At 46.1% G+C, this 15,323-nt stretch overlaps 1 pseudogene; it reads right to left on the bottom strand.

Moving 5' to 3' along the window:
* Positions 1-1,081: 1,081 nt before the first annotated feature.
* Positions 1,082-2,007, bottom strand: LOC119320918 (annotated as a pseudogene).
* Positions 2,008-15,323: the final 13,316 nt, after the last annotated feature.

Raw genomic sequence — 15,323 nt, 5'->3', positions numbered from 1 at the left:
ACGTCGTGATGGTTCTTCAAGCTTGGTCGCCGGGGGATGGCGGGGGTGTCCAACATCGTTGTGGGTGTTGTACATTTTTTTCCAGGCGAATAACTGGGAGGAAGACGAAGCAGGGGCCCTTAATCGTGGTATCGGGTGGCTGGGGCTGGACCGGCCGAACAGTTCGGCCGGCGCGCCGGCGCCTATAAGCGGCCATTTTTTTAACCATGCAATGTTATTATTTCAAAAATGGCAATTTTTCCATGATTGTTAGCAAAACAAGAAAATAAATAAATTTTCCATGCATGTACATAATTATTCTATGATTGCCAGTGTTTAAGCAGTATCTTCTTGTAAGGCAAGTTGCCATGTGACCCCCTTTTTTATTAGATCCTTATAAATTTCATATAATTTGTCACATGACAACATAAATTTTCTGCATTTGCCATGCAAAAAACTATATCATTTTAAAAATTTACCATGTCAATGTAGTATGTTGTTTTATGAATTATCCATCAATTAGAAAATTATTTAATAAATTTACCAGGAGATACTTTTTCTACATTTATCATGAATTATATATTGTTTAATTTCATATACCATGGCGTATTGGATTGCTAGGCCATGGCAAATTTACTACCAAAGACATGGCAAATTTATTCCCATAGCCATGGCAAGGTAGTTTCCCCTAGACTGCGGCAAATTTATAAAAACTGTGTATGATGAGCAACCCTATGCCATACAATTTTTTTCTAGGCACCTTGCATGATGTATTCGATAACACAAACGATAAAATTGTAAATATTGTTTCTGATGGCTTGCCCTATCACAGACAATGTGATGTAGAAAATTGTGTGTGATGTACCATTCAAATGGAAACATTTGTACTTTAGTTATTGTACATCTAAGTGAGTGAATCAAGCATAAAGAGAAAAAAAAAGAGAAAGAAAATATCCACACGAATCTCAATGTAAGATCAATGACATATGACTTTGATGTGCAATACTTATGGCATCTCTAGATGTGTTTTAGCAAAACTGTAATTAAAAATGCAAAGTTTAATGTCATACCGGCAAATACAATGGATTGTCCCTTTTACAGGTTAATTAGCAAAAGCTTTGTCAATAATCTCAGATCCAAGGCTTCCGAAATTCTGAGTTAACTGCATGAACGCTTTGGTCTTGATGATTTCTCTAAACCTCTCACGGTTCCGTACCATGTACTTGACGCAGCAATCCTTGAGTTGCTGGCAGTTGTTTCTCTCAGCAAAATCCAGAGTAAAACCCACGGTGTTGACATCTAGCGTCTTGCTCAGCTTGTTCGCGCAAAGCAGCTTCAATCTTTCCATGGCGAACCGATCGGCTGCGACGAGCAAATGTTGCGCCATGTTTGCAGCCTCTTCGGTGGTCTCCTCCATGAATGCCGGCAAGGAGTCCTTGTACATGTAATGCAGCAGGACCTCAAAAACTTCAACTCGAATGTCCTTGATGCGGATGCTGCTTCTCCTGCTCTCCAGCATGGAGCCGCACAGCTGCGCACGGAAGACTGGCGACTGCGCGGCGAGGATGCAACCGTGCACCTTGAACCTCTTGAACAAGCCGATCTTGACGGTCATGTCCGCTTTGAGGCCGTTCTCAAGAAGTCCGCCAATATTCTGGATCAGTTCTGAGGGCGGCACGGCCACGACTTCATCTTCTCCGTGGTCGTCGAAGCGCTCGGAGGTAATGACCTCGACGGTGCACTTGATCACTAGGCCCTGACCTCGCCCTTTGCTGCGTTCTTCAGGTAGAGGTAAACGGACGTGTGCTCTCCGCCGGCTGTCTTGTTGCCGGCTTCCTTATTGCCGTCGTCCTTCTCCTTCTGGCCGTAGGGGTAGTATTGGATGGCCCAGTCGTGGCCGCCGACGCGGAAGATCTTGGACATGATGTATAGGTCGCTGCCTTTGATCAGGGAGTGGCCGGAGATCTTGAACAGGTGCACACCGGTGACGGACGACAAGCGGTTCGTCGAGGCAGTCACGTTTTCCATGGCTGCTGCCACCGGGAGATTGTGCGCGCGTAAGGAGAGAGTACACCACGAAGCGCCTAGGTTTCGACTTGTTACAAGGAAATTAGCTAGTCCTTTGGTGGATCATATATTCCTTCGGAGTAGTTACAACCGGCGGACTATGATGCGAGTACATCTTGATTTCTTTAAAAAAAAGCCCCAATATGGCACGAACTTCAGATCTGTTAAAGCCCAGTTTGACTAAAAAAGCCTAGTTTCGGTCCTTGACTAATAAAGCCCAGGTGCTCTAAAAAAATGACTAATAAAGCCCAGATTTTGTCATGCTCTGAATTTTTTTTTTTTGCAGTGGTCCAAAACTGAAATGAAAATCAGTTTGTCGTGATAGATAGAGAATGAAAAACAAGGTAATACTAATAATCCTAGTTGTTCAAACAAAAAACTGTCGTCGTCTTTATAAGCAAAATTTGCCATGGTTAAAGATATTCTTTTTGCAATGGCAGAAAAGAAAAAGTTCATGGCATTTTGCATCTGTACAAGGTGGCAAAAGATGTGGATTAAAATTGGTATGGTATCTTTGGTATATACATGAAGAGACAAAAAATGTGGATTAAAATGTGTCATCATGTGAGAAACACAAACAAGTGTACCATATATTGTTTAGTAGTAATTTTCATGTTTTGTAAAGTAAATTTACCATATAGTCTATAAAAAAAATCCCATGGACGGTGGTAAAGGCAAAATTCGCCACGAATGTAAAGTATTTTTTTGCCATGGCAATACAAGTAAACTTTCCATGAACCATAGAAGTAAATTTGCCAGCGATAAAAGTAAAAAACATCATATATGTTAAAAAATTGCCATGGCAAAAATAAAAGTAAAATTTCCATGGAATAAAAGAAAAAATTACATGAAAATAAAAGCAAATTTACCGTGCTAAATAAAATTGCCATGTTCTTAAAAAGGCAACATGTTTTGAACATAAAAATTCATACATTTGTCATGTGACTATTCCAAAACAATGTTCCAAATTTTGTTATGGTATATGAGCACTGGCGGAGGCTTATTGGGACCACGACCCCCCTTTCAAATATGAAAAACAAAATCTAGTATTAAGGGGTCAGCCAATGAATAGACAACCTTAGCTAAACAAAGTTGTTGTGTCTCATGTGCGTGAGTTCTCGCTGAGTTGTGCTACATTTTTTATAAAAGGGCGTATTTTTATTAACTCATAGAGAAGCATCAAGGAAATACAAAATACAATAAGTAAACATATGGGCTCTGCATAACTAAGATGCACATAGCCAACACCAACACACACTAAGATCACACTCGCAAAGCAAAGCCGAAGAAGGCTGAAGAGGCGTAGGCAGATTAAAAAACAAAGAGAAAGGAGAGAAAAAATTGATGATCCACGTTGAGCAGACACTAAGCCAACGAAGATGATGAAGATGGCCACGATCCGGACGTCATAACCATGCAATCTGGAACTGTGCACACACACTAGGCAGTCAATTGCCGGCCGCGGAGCCAGGAACATCCGTGTGGCTCCAGTCGCATCACAAACTGGCGAGAAGAGATCGTGTCGTCAAAATCTCACTCTAGAGATGCTCTGACCATAACACACCTCAAATGCAAGTGAATGTTGGATCTAAATCTAGGCATGGCTACAACCGCCTAGACAAAACACCATGCGTTGTCATTGCGGGCTATGGTGGCGACCTACTACCACCTCTGGGATGCGTTTTTTTACCATCGCGTTCCGTGTACAGCGCAAATCCAAGACGCTCATCGCATGCAGTCTAATCCAGTCCACTGTTGTGTTAGCCATGCACCAGCCCTATGCTTCTTTTCTGGCTAGGTCCTACGCATGCCTGCCCGTGCGCTCTTTTTTAGTAGTTTCGTTTCCCTCCCATGCTCTCATGCTCGCGTTTAAGGATGCATAACTAAGGTCGCTAATTACGGTGGTGATTATTACATATTAACGCACGGGCACCACTAATTGTGTTGTAAATAAAAGCACTAAAAAATCACGCGCGTGCAATCCTTATGAAGGTGGTGTATGGACTTTATCACAAGTATAAATTTCTTAAAGAACTTTATGAAGGATGTGTATGAACTTTACAATAAAATCAGAAGGACTTTTTCAAAAACCAATGAAAACCTAAAGTTCTTTGATATTTGACTATAAAGTTCCAAAAAGAGTTAATAAAGTTCTCTATCTATTTTTTCAAAAGTTATGAGCTATTCCAGAGTTTTTCAAAAGTTCTTCTGTTTTTCATGGCAAAGTTCAGACACCAAACTAACAATCCTTGGCTCTATGAAACTATTTAAAGAACGTTCTTTCAGAACAATTTAAACAACGGGATATTTTAATTTTGTTGTGTTTGAATTACTTCTAACACCGGAGGTTGGAGAGATAATCACTGGCGGCGGCAAGGGCTTCTAACACCGAGGTGGTCTTTCCTCCTTGAGATCATGCAACACTTGGGCTTCGGGCCGCGGTGGCGATCATGGATTTGTGGCATCCTTGCTACCTCATCTACCAAGATCATGGTCAATGGGGAGCCCGGCGATACAATTTTCAACTGTAAGGGTTTGCGGCAAGGCGATCCCATCTCGCCCATGTTATTCATTCTAACGATGGAGCCCCTGCAGCGACTATTTGAGCTTGTCGTGGACAGGCGAGTCCTTGCGCCTCTAGCATAGACGGGTATGAGGAAGAGGTTGTCCATTTTCGCGGACGATGTGGCACTTTTTGTGAAGCCCTTGCCGATGGATCTTGCCGTTTGCCAATGCATCTTTGAAGTCTTTGGAGAAGCGTCAGGTTTACAGATCAACATGCATAAATCAGCCGCTCTACCGATTAGATGCACCGAGGAGGAAATGAACATGGTATGCACGATGCTAGGGTGCCCTTTGGGATCGTTTCCTATCAAATACCTTGGGCTACCCTTGTCACTTCGGAAGCAAACCCCGGCCCAACTGCAATACCTCGTGGACCAGATGGCCAACAAGCTGCCCAAGTGGAAAGCGGGCTTGATGCCGAAGAGTGGGAGGCTGACCTTGGTGCAATCCGTGCTCTGCGCCATGCCTTTGCATGCGATGATGGCCTTAGATCTGCCCATGAAGACAATCACAGCTATGAACAAGATCTGTAGGGGTTTTTTGTGGTGTAAAAGGAAGGAGGCGAATGGTGGAAACTGCGCGGTCGCGTGGGAGACAGTGTGCACCCCGAAGTGGGCTGGTGGTCTCGGCCTACCCAACTTGCGCTGGTTGAACGTGGCAATGCAAGCGAGGTGGCCATGGCTTAAGAGGACGGACAACACCAGGCCTTGGGAGGAGTTTAACATCAAGGTCCCCAAAGAATCCATGCTACTCTTCAAAGCAGCTACACGATGTGCCGCAGGGGATGGTCATTTGGCATTGTTCTGGGAGGATCGCTGGTTGAATGGCCGAAGGGCCCAGGAGATCGCTCATTTGATATACAGCATGATCCCAGTACGGGTTCGCTCCAAGCGGACAGTTGGAGAGGCCATGGCGGATGGAGCTTGGGCCCAAGATGTGGGTCCGAACCTAGCTATGGAGGCTTTGCAGGAGTTCCTCTCGCTTTGGAATGAAGTGGTCACTTGGGAGCCTACGGCAGGAGTGCAAGACGAGTTCTCGTGATCTTGGGAGGATTCTGGGCAGTTTACAGTTCGGTCAGCCTATGCGGCAAAATTTTGGCTGAGAGAAGTGGCACCAGCAACGGATCTCATTTGGAAATCGAGGGCGCCCTCACAATGCAAGTTCTTCATATGGCTGGGGCTGGCCCTACGAAATAGATGCTGGACGTCGGATCGCCTGGCAAGGCGAGGGCTACCGCACCAAGATGCATGCCCCTTTTGTGACCAGGAGGAGGAGTCGATCAATCACATCTTGCTTACATGTGTTTTTGCCAGGGTGGTATGGGCGGAGATCTGTCACGCCTTGGGAAAGCCGGAGTGGGTGCCTTCGGAGCACGACTCTCTCACGTCATGGTTGTGTCACAAGTCTGGGACCAACAAAGCCAGTACTAAATATTTGCAAACCATTCTTGAGCTGACCTTGTGGGAGCTTTGGAAACATAGGAATGCAATTGTATTCGACGAAGCGAGGCCGTCATGTGAGGTACTTCTTGGTAGAATTAGACTAGATGGTCAAATTTGGGTGTTGGCCGGCCTACTAAAAAGGGATGTAGCACCCTTCCTTAGTAGGTTAGCGAGGTGGGCTAGGCGTGAGGAGTGAAGTATTTTGTAACTCATGTAACTAATGGTGAAGACATTTCTTTTGGCTTTCTTTTTTAATATATGATATGCACACTCGTGCATATTCAAGAAAAAAAAGAGATAATCACAGGGATTACTACATAGAGATAAAGCGTACACATGCAAAGAATCTAGCAACAGTGCACCTACTACCTGACATGAATACCCTGGGTCCTAGTGGGGCCCTTATCAGTTTTCTCACATGCATGTCCGATCATGGGCAAGTATGGGCGGTGGAGATAGGCGTTGTGTATAGAACGCCTACGTAAAAGACTTCTTCGCTCTGGAATGTCCTGGTCGACCACACCGGCACTGCCGCAATGTACCTCCTCCGCCTCGCCGCGCCACCGTGATGGATCACCGAAAACCGCCGCCACGCACGCTCAACCACTCAAGTGAGCGCTGAGTTGTGCGACTGTAGATTGATACGTGTGTGTTGAGTGGAGTTGATTGCTAAGCTTAGTTAGCTAAGCAAGCTACCCGTACGTGTGTATCCAGCAGAAGGAACTGATCGATCCACCTGCCTACCTGCTTAGCAAGGCTCGCTTTGTACGTATATGTGTCTTGATGAAACCAACTCTACGTACATGCACGTACGTGCAGTTTGCGTATGGGCGGAAAGTACTCGGCCGACTCGACAACCGCGACAGTGCTTTGGACATAAAGGAACTCGTCTATGAGCGACATACAAAGGACCTGGGCCAACAACGATAGCCGATGAGGTGAAAAGTGACCTCCTGCCGAACGACTGAAGAAGCAAGGTGTTAAATTGGCATGGAAACTTGATTCACATATGTTATGATTGCTCTTTGTTGAAAAAAAAAACATGTTCAGATCATCAGATGTTAAACTGGTACCTTCTGGTTATATCAAAATTAAAGAGACTTGAACGTAAGAAGGAACAATGATTACCAAATTATCGTTTCATGTAACGATGATTTTTTAATATCATTTTACACCGTGAGTCACCTGTTTTCGACTTTTTTGGCATATCTCTTTCCGCTTGAAAAAATAGCTTAGGGTAATAGTGATTTTTTTGCCCTTGGTTTTTTTTATTTGTTTTGCTCCATGCACTAGTAGAAAAAGGTCCATTTGTCCCGGTTTTAGAGGGCCTTTTAGTCCCGTTTCTGGAACCGGGACTAAAGCGTCGGTACTAAAGCCCCCCGCTCCCTTTAGTTTTGGTTCTTATATGAACCGGGACTAAAGGCCCTTCACGTGGCCGTTGTCTGGAGCTCCATCTTTAATCCCGGTTGGTAACACTAAGCGAAACTAAAGGTTTTTTTTCTTGAATTTTTTTTAAAAAAATCTTGATTTTCAAATTTCTGAATTATTTTACAATTTAATCTCTAATTCCACTCATCACTGCTCAATTTAATCTCTAATCTCTAATCACCCGTTGTTATTCCAAATCATCTAACTTCCCGGCCGGTCACCCATCCTCTCACTACTCCAGCCTGAGCACGCTTAACTTCTGAGTACTATTCCCCCTCGTTTCCAAGTCTGCACTTGTTGTTTTCCTGACAATAGTAAGATGCCAATCCTATTAACCCTCGGGAGTTAAGCTTGAGCATGAAGTCACACGTTTCACTGTTCGAGTTTGAAACTATTATTCTAAAAAACAATAATTATTTAGTAACACTCATATTTCTTGAGTAGTTTGACCATAGTTTGACCACAGTTTGACCAGATTTGACCAAAATTCAAAATACTAAAATAATTATTTAGTAACACTAATATTCTTGAATAATTATTTAGTACCACTAATACTTCTTGAATAAGTAGTTTGACCAGATTTAACCAAAATTCAAAAAAAATCAAAATTTGAGCATAACTTTTTTTTCCTTTTAGAATTTGAGGATTCTAAAAATTTGCAAACAGGCCTACGGCGGTCAAAATCGGAGGCGGATTTTTGTGCTGATTTTTTTGATATATTATGCATTTTTTTAACATCGTATGCAAAAGATATGGCCGTTTTACTTTTTCATAACACTTTTTTTGCAAAATATGTCCAAAATTAAGTTTTTTAATTTTCCTAACTAATAGATGTATTAACATAACTACATCTCTAAGGATTTTAATTTTTAAAAATTTTATCATTTTCTTTTGCTTTTTACAAAACTGAAAAGGTGATCCACCAGGGGGGTAGAGTTTGAAAATGGGACTTTAGTCCCGATTTGAGACACGAACCGAGACTAAAGGGCATTGCATCCTGTCCCGGTTCGTGTCTCAAACCGAGACTAAAGGGCTCATTTGAACCGGGACTAATGCATTTAGCCGCACGAACCGGGACCAATGCCCCCATGGGTACCGGCTCGTGACTGAACCGGGACTAATGGGCTTATCTGGCCCGAACGAAAGCCCTGTTTTCTACTAGTGATGGACTTTGATTGATCAAGGCTATGAAGAGGTATTATTCAAAGAGAATTCGGACACAAAGCCATAATAATACAGGCACATCAAGGTCACCCATTAGACGTAGGCAAAGTGCATCAAATGTTACTACCGCTAGTCTTCCGAAGCCCACTATGACAACGAAATTAACTTAGATGAGTTGCCTTATGAACCGGTTGATCGAAAAATAATTTTAGAGTACAAAAGAAATCTAGAGATGCAAAATCAGATTAGGCGTAGATATTTAACGAGGAAACCTTACACGCCATCGTCTAATTTTAATTACCTGTAGATGAAGATTGGATATACTCAACGTAGAATTAATCCGGATTAGTTTGATGAATATGGCCGTTGGCTTGGTATAGTGCCAAGTTGCATAAGGCCTTTTGTTTGTGCTGATACCTTTTTAGAGATTACAATGAGGAACAACCTAGGAATGATGCATTTGCAATTAAAGGTAGGAAAAAAAGAGTCAAATTCTCATAAAGAGTGAATGACGAACTCAAATTTTCTGTCTCCGCCCCTGACACACACACGCTCCGCCACTGTGAGTTCTTCAGCTACTTCGGCGGCAGCGACGACAGCCCAGACGACAGTGGCGTTATACCTGGCCATTGTTGGAAATATGCCCTAGAGGCAATAATAAAAGGATTATTATTATATTTCTTTGTTCATGATAATTGTCTTTATTCATGCTATAATTGTATTATCCGGAAATCGTAATACACGTGTGAATACATAGACCATAATATGTCCCTAGTAAGCCTCTAGTTGACTAGCTCGTTGATCAACAGATAGTCATGGTTTCCTGACTATGGATATTAGATGTCGTTGATAACGGGATCACATCATTAGGAGAATGATGTGATGGACAAGACCCAATCCTAAGCATAGCACAAGATCGTGTAGTTCGTTTTGCTAGAGTTTTTCCAATGTCAAGTATCTCTTCCTTAGACCATGAGATCGTGTAACTCCCGGATACCGTAGGAGTGCTTTGGGTGTACCAAACGTCACAACGTAACTGGGTGACTATAAAGGTGCACTACAGGTATCTCCGAAAGTGTCTGTTGAGTTGACACGGATCAAGACTGGGATTTGTCACTCCGTATTACGGAGAGGTATCACTGGGCCCACTCTGTAGTGCATCATCATAATGAGCTCAAAGTGACCAAGTGTCTGGTCACGGGATCATGCATTACGGCACGAGTAAAGTGACTTGCCGGTAATGAGACTGAACGAGGTATTGGGATACCGACGATCGAGTCTCGGGCAAGTAACATACCGTCTGACAAAGGGAATAGTATACGGGGTTGCTTGAATCCTCGACATCGTGGTTCATCCGATGAGATCATCGAGGAGTATGTGGGAGCCAACATGGGTATCCAGATCCCGTTGTTGGTTATTGACCAGAGAGCCGTTCCGGTCATGTCTGCATGTCTCCCGAACCCGTAGGGTCTACACAATTAAGGTTCGGTGACGCTAGGATTGTATGAATATGAGTATGCAGCAAACCGAATGTTGTTCGGAGTCCCGGATGAGATCCCGGATGTCACGTGGAGTTTCGGAATGGTCCGGAGGTGAAGAATTATATATAGGAAGTGCTGTTTCGGCCATCGGGAAAGTTTCGGGGTCACCCGGTATTGTACCGGGACCACCGGAAGGGTCCCGGGGGTCCACCGGGTGGGGCCACCTATCCCGGAGGGCCCTGTGGGCTGAAGTGGGAGGGGAACCAGCCCCTAGTGGGCTGGTGCGCCCCCCTTGCCCCCCCTGCGCCTAGGGTTGGAAACCCTAGGTGGGGGCGCGCCCCACTTGCCTTGGGGGGCACTCCAACCCTCCTGGCCACCGCCTCCTTGGGAGATTGGATCTCCCAGGGCCGCCCCCCCTGGGGGCCTATATAAAGGAGGGCAGGGGGAGGGCAGCCGCACCCTGTGTATTGGCGCCTCCCTCCCCCTGCTACACCTTGTCCTCCTCCCGCAGCAGCTTGGCGAAGCCCTGCCGGAGTTCTGCTGCATCCACCACCACGCCGTTGTGCTGCTGGATCATCATCAACCTCTCCTTCCCCCTTGCTGGATCAAGACGGAGGAGACGTCCCGCTGTCCGTACGTGTGTTGAACGCGGAGGTGCTGTCCATTCGGCACTTGGTCATCGGTGATTTGAATCACGGCGAGTACGACTCCATCATCATCGTTCTCTTGAACGCTTACGCACGCGATCTACAAGTGGTATGTAGATGCAATCTCTCTCCCATGACTCGTTACTTAGATGAACTCATAGATGGATCTTGGTGAAACCGTAGGAAAAATTTTAATTTTCTGCAATGTTCCCCAACAGTGGTATGAGAGCCAGGTCTATGCGTAGTTCTCTATTGCACGAGTAGAACACAATTTTGTTGTGGGCGTAGATCTTGTCAACTTGCTTGCCGCTACTAGTCTTATTTTGCTTCAGCGGTATTGTGGGATGAAGCGGCCCGGACCGACCTTACACGTACGCTTACGTGAGACAGGTTCCACCGACTGACATGCACTAGTTGCATAAGGTGGCTAGCGGGTGTCTGTATCTCCTACTTTAGTTGGAGCAGATTAGATGAAAAGGGTCCTTATGAAGGGTAAATAGAAGTTGACAATATCACGTTGTGGTTATTCGTAGGTAAGAAAACATTCTTGCTAGAACCCAATTGCAGCCACGTAAAAGATGCAACAACAATTAGAGGACGTCTAACTTGTTTTTGCAGCAATTTTCATGTGATGTGATATGGCCAGAAGTTGTGATGAATGATGAATGATATATTGTGATGTATGAGATCATGTTCTTGTAATAGGAATCACGACTTGCATGTCGATGAGTATGAAAACCGGCAGGAGCCATAGGAGTTGTCTTTATTTTTGTATGACCTGCGTGTCATTGAAGAACGCCATGTAAATTACTTTACTTTATTGCTAAACGCGTTAGCCATAGAAGTAGAAGTAGTCGTTGGTGTGACAACTTCATGAAGACACAATGATGGAGATCATGATGATGGAGATCATGGTGTCATGCCGGTGACGAAGATGATCATGAAGCCCCGAAGATGGAGATCGAAGGAGCTATATGATATTGGCCATATCATGTCACTACTTTATATAATTGCATGTGATGTTTATTATGATTATGCATCTTGTTTACTTAGAACGATGGTAGTAAATTAGATGATCCCTTATAATAATTTCAAGAAAGTGTTCCCCCTAACTGTGCACCATTGCTAAAGTTCGTCGATTCGAAGCACCACGTGATGATCGGGTGTGACAGATCCTTACGTTCACATACAACGGGTGTAAGACAGTTTTACACATGCAGAAACACTTAGGGTTAACTTGACGAGCCTAGCATGTACATACATGGCCTCGGAACACAAGAGACCGAAAGGTCGAACATGAGTCGTATGGAAGATACGATCAACATGGAGATGTTCACCGATGATGACTAGTCCGTCTCACGTGATGATCGGACACGGCCTAGTCGACTCGGATCGTGTAACACTTAGATGACTAGAGGGATGTCAATCTGAGTGGGAGTTCATTAAATAATTTGATTAGATGAACTTAATTATCATGAACTTAGTCTAAAGTCTTTGCAAAATATGTCTTGTAGATCAAATGGCCAACGCTCATGTCAACATGAACTTCAACGCGTTCCTAGAGAAAACCAAGCTGAAAGATGATGGCAGCAACTATTCGGACTGGGTCCGGAACCTGAGGATCATCCTCATAGCAGCCAAGAAAGATTATGTCCTAGATGCACCGCTAGGTGAAGCACCCATCCCAGAGAACCAAGACGTTATGAACACTTGGCAATCATGTGCTGATGATTACTCCCTTGTTCAGTGCGGCATGCTTTACAGCTTAGAACCGGGGCTCCAAAAGCGTTTTGAGCGACACGGAGCATATGAGATGTTCGAGGAGCTGAAAATGGTTTTTCAAGCTCATGCCCGGGTCGAGAGATATGAAGTCTCCGACAAGTTCTATAGTTGTAATATGGAGGAAAACAGTTCTGTCAGTGAGCACATACTAAAAATGTCTGGGTTGCACAACCGCCTGTCCCAGTGGAGATCAACCTCCCGGATGAGGCGGTCATTGACAGAATCCTTCAGTCACTCCCACCAAGCTACAAGAGCTTTGTGCTGAACTACAATATGCAGGGGATGGTGAAGACCATTCCTCAGGTATTTTCAATGCTGAAGTCAGCAGAGGTTGAAATCAAGAAAGAACATCAAGTGTTGATGGTCAATGTCGGTGTCAAAACCGGCGGATCTTGGGTAGGGGGTCCTGGACTGTGCGTCTAGGCAGATGGTAACAGGAGATGAGGGACACGATGTTTTTACCCAGGTTCGGGCCCTCTTGATGGAGGTAAAACCCTACGTCCTGCTTGATTAATATTGATGATGTGGGTTACAAGAGTAGATCTACCACGAGATCAAGGAGGCTAAACCCTAGAAGCTAGCCTATGGTATGATTGTTGTTCGTCCTATGGACTAAAGCCATTCGGTTTATATAGACACCGGAGAGGGCTAGGGTTACACAGAGTCGGTTACAATGGTAGGAGATCTACATATCCGTATCGCCTTGCTTGCCTTCCACGCCAAGGAAAGTCCCATCCGGACACGGGACGAAGTCTTCAATCTTGTATCTTCATAGTCTTGGAGTCTGGCCGATGATGGTAGTTCGGCTATCCGGACACCCCCTAGTCCGGAACTCCCTCAGTAGCCCATGAACCAGGCTTCAATGACGACGAGTCCAGCGCGCATATTGTCTTCGGCATTGCGTTTAGCGAGGCGGTTTCCTTGGCACGCCTGTCGAAGCAGAGATCGTGTTCCCCTTATTCCGGGATTCCCATCAATACGGACATGGGTAACCCAACCGCGCCATTGATTGTGACGCTTGGGAGATAAGCGAGTTTTACCAGGCCGGTGGGGATGCGTGTTTCTGTCCGCCCATATAAGGGGATAAGGATCCAACCTTTTTACCTGCGCCTTCTTCCTCCTTGGCTTATCCATCTCTGCGAACTCGAGCTCTAGCACCCAAGCCTGCACATCTCACCTCAACCTTCTCCAAATATGTCTGGAGCGGGAGGCAAGTGGATGGCCTCCTCCGTCACGAAGGGGCATATCCAGAAGCTGCACAGCGCCGGATACTTGTCCAGCGACATCGCGCATCGGCTCCCCGACGAGGGAGAGCTCATCCCCACCCCCAGGCCCCATGAGAGGGTAGTATTCCTTCCCCAGTTCCTCCGCGGACTGGGCTTCCCACTTCATCCCTTTGTCCGGGGGCTCATGTTCTACTACGGCCTAGATTTCCATGATCTGGCCCCAAATTTTATTCTCAACATCTCGGCGTTTATCGTCGTGTGCGAGGCCTTCCTCTGCATCCAGCCCCACTTCGGCTTGTGGCTCAAGACCTTCAGTGTCAAGCCGACGGTTGTGAAGGGCAGCCAAGCGGAGTGCAGAGGCGCCATGGTGGGCAGGATGTCCCACGTTACGTGGCTGGAGGGCACCTTTGTGGAAACCATCAAGGGGTGGCAATCGGGGTGGTTCTACATCACCGAGCCGCGTGATCCCAAATGGGCAGCGGCCTCTGAATTCAGATCCGGCATCCCCACACGGCTCACCTCCTGGAAAGAGAGCGGCCGGATTTGGGGCGATTCGGAGGAGCTGACCGGACTCCAAGCCTGCGTCCAAAAGCTGGTGGACAAGAAGCTCAAGCTTGTCAACGTAGTCCAGGTCATGCTCATCCGTCGGATTCTCCCGTGCCAATGACGGGGCTTCAACATGTGGGAGTTCGATCCGGCGCAACACCAGACTTTGAATGGGCTCTTCGACACTACGTACGAAGAGGTCTGGAAGGTGCTATTCAAGGGCGCCGAGGCTCCCGCATCCGCTACCGAAGATCGCGGATTCAGCTCGCAGCGTCCAGCTGACAAGGTAAGTGATATTGTCCTTTACGAGACGCTTGTTATTCATAGTTTGACTCTATGCGGGATCTAAACTCCCTTTCCTTTGACAGGACTGGCTGAAGAAGGCCGCACAGGCTATCTGTCCGGCCCCATTGCCAGAGGATCCAGCTGACGCCCGCCTAACGGGGCTGCTGGCTCCGGCACCCCGCGTGGTGCCGGAGAAGAAGGCCGCGGGGACTCGGAAGAGTTCCCGTTTTCAGGTGCTATCGGACGATGAATCCGAGGCCGACTCCTCCCACCAAGGCGAGGAGGAGAAGAAGAAAGCCTCTCCCCCAGCGGGGGGAGGGAAGAAAAAGAAGGCCTCCCCAACAAGGGAGGTCGAAGGGTCCAAGAGGGGAAAAACTCTTCCCCCGGACTGTTCCGCCAATGCTAGTGACGACGACGAGGACTGGCCTCCAAGGGCCAAGCCTCTGGCGAGATCGTAAGTATCTAGACTCCCGAATAACTTCAAGGTTTTTGTTTTCCGCCACATTATGTCTTTCTAATGCCACATACAACCCTGCAGTCCGCCTAAGGATGATCTCCCCACTTCGTCGAGCGGGTCCTTAGGGGTGTCGGATATGGATTCTCTTCCGACTGCCTCCACCCCCCGTGATGCGGATGATGCCGAGGTGGGATCCCAGGAAGGGACCCACCAGGAGGAGAGGGCCCTGGAGGTGTCGCAGGACAACCTCCCGG

The sequence above is a fragment of the Triticum dicoccoides genome, chromosome 6B (genome assembly GCF_002162155.2).
Source record: "Triticum dicoccoides isolate Atlit2015 ecotype Zavitan chromosome 6B, WEW_v2.0, whole genome shotgun sequence".
Lineage (NCBI taxonomy): Eukaryota > Viridiplantae > Streptophyta > Magnoliopsida > Poales > Poaceae > Triticum > Triticum dicoccoides.
The sequence above is the reverse complement of the archived record's forward strand: the minus strand, read 5'-3'. Positions and strand labels throughout refer to the sequence as shown.